Source organism: Belonocnema kinseyi, chromosome 9, assembly GCF_010883055.1.
Source record: "Belonocnema kinseyi isolate 2016_QV_RU_SX_M_011 chromosome 9, B_treatae_v1, whole genome shotgun sequence".
NCBI lineage: Eukaryota > Metazoa > Arthropoda > Insecta > Hymenoptera > Cynipidae > Belonocnema > Belonocnema kinseyi.
Genome location: NC_046665.1, coordinates 1081176 through 1083792, shown reverse-complemented (window position 1 = coordinate 1083792; position 2617 = coordinate 1081176).

Genomic DNA, 2617 nt, shown 5'->3' with positions numbered 1-2617 from the left:
CCGAAACAGCTCTATTCCAATCAGGCTTTTGAATTGTTGCAACTTTAGTGCTAAATGTTCTAAGTAAACTGAATTGCACTCTTTGCTCACGTTCGAAACGTTTTACTTTATCATCACTGCAAGCTTGGTACTTGTTGCACAGAAAAATTGACGCAGAACGAGTCCGGTTTAGAACTAACAAAAGGGAAGTATTTGGAGACATTTTACGAGAATCGTTAGATTTGTCACTTTAAAAAGAAGCACTTTTTCTTTTAAATACTTCGCGGAGCATCGACACTAAAAGTAGAAACAATTCTTGGTATTTAGGAAACTTTCTCTTTTGCCCTCAATTTTGAACGATACTTTCCCACTTTCTCGCTCCGCTTCGCCCGCAGTCACTCCAATATGATTAATTCCATGATCTAATGAATACATGGTCTAGCCATTTGAAGTCCCTGTTTCGTTCAAGTCACGCCACCACTTAATTCTTCCATTTTGTTACTTTGACCGCGCAGTTTGAGTTTGACGCGTAAGACTGTATAGCGAACTGTTACAGGAAAATCAGTATTTAGGAAGAAATATCATGAGAATATTAAAAGAATGAATTCAAAAAGAACTTTCAATGGATATATTAGAATATTGGTAAGGAAATAAATTATATTCAGACCAGAATGTAAGTTTGTAAATATTACTGAATGAGAAGGATTAAAAGTATATACAATTTTTGATATTTGTGATAAGGAATTTCATTCCAAATATCTCAGTTTACCAGAGAATGAAAAATTCTCAGGTAGACAATTCTTTCAGAAATATATATGTAAAAGTGACAGAGGTTTGTAATAGAATTACGCGGGTCCGTAAATTTTACAGAAAAGTTTGTTAGATCTGTATTTGATCTGGATTGAAAGTAAGAGCTATTATTCTTACATTAATTAGACAAAAATTTGTCATATGGTACAATTTGGACATCCTTCTGAATTTACATATAAAACGTATGCGTAAATGTATGCAATATTATAGGGGTTAGCCAACATTTATTGTAATTTTGAACAGTCTGCTAAGAACAAGAGAGATTTTTAATCTGATACAATGTGATTTCATATTATATCTAAAAAGTGGAAAGGCAAGAGAGAGTAACTGACAAAATGAAAATTGTGCCTGACAGTAAAATAAATAGAACATAATAATTATCATTTTTTTATGTCATGGGCACTGCAAGTTGGCCGTTTTAATCAAAGAAAAAAATTCCCGGTCGTTTCCCGGTTCGCGAACATTTTTCACGGCCAATGAAATTTAAAAAATCAAACTATGTTCTAAACATTTTTCCATATAAAGTGATAAAAAATAAATCACACTTTAAAGCATTCAAAATGGAACCCTTGAATTCCAAGCTTTTAAAATTGAAGTTTAAAAATTTTCATTTCAAAAATTGTGTGTTCAAATGCTGAATAACTTACACGTACAAACTGTAAGGTACAAACACTTTTAAATTGAACAGTTTTAAGTGAAATGCAAATAAACTGCAAAACGTAGAACTTTCATCAATTATAGAGTTCACAGCTTGAGATTAGTTACAAAAAGATAAGACCACGTTAACATTTTTAATATTTTAAATTGAAGAATCAAGCAATGAACTTTAAAAGTTTAGAAAATTATGTTATTTTAAGTAATTTTAAGCTAAAAAACATTAAAAGTGGAAAAATAATTTTTTTAACTTAACGTTTCTTAAATTAGAAGTTGAATTATTTTTATTTAAAATAGTCTAAGCATCCTTCAAATGCTTTACAATTTTATTCCAAAATCTTGAAAAATCTAGAAGAGAGTTCAAATTTTTCCAAATTCAAAATCAGTTTTGAATTTTTTGTTAGAACTTTTAAGTATATTTTAAAATGAATTATTGCATTTTTTTAACTTTCAGAAAATCCTGCAAATTTGTAATTTTCCTGAAATTTGCATTTAAGAAGATTTGAAGAGATTTAAACAATGATCAAAGAAAAACATGGAAGATTTTAAGGATTTTATTTAATTTGCTGAATTTTCAAAAATTGTAGGAAAATTTCAATTAATGTTAAAATATATTTAAGAAATTCTGAAAATAATGTTAGCACACTTCGTTTAAATTACTTGAAATAATTTCAAGTTTTTAATTAATTTTGAATCTTTTTACAACTTCTTTCACTCAAATTTTTTTTTACAACTAATAAGTGTTCAATTCTTATTTATGCGTCAAAATAAAAAAATTTCACTTATAAATTAAACACTTTTTAAATAGAGCAATTAAAATTGTAACGCTAAAAGATCAAAAGTTCTTCGAAATTCTAAAGATTCAAAGCTTTCTATGTAAAAAAATTCAGTTTCAAATAGTTTTCTTTTAAATATTAGGTTTCAATTTACTTGTCTTAAATGAACAGTGAAATATTGCTAAATATTAAACACTTATTCTTTTTCTATATTAAGAAATTTCAAATTAAATGGGATAAAAATGAAATAATTTAGACTCAGAATATGTTTAATTCAATAAAAACCTTTAATTATGACTGTACGAGGGTGGATTGATAAGTTTCCGGCCTGACCAAGAAAAACAACGTTTTTAAGAATTTTTTTTTTATTTCTCAACATAATCTCCTCCAAGGCTGAT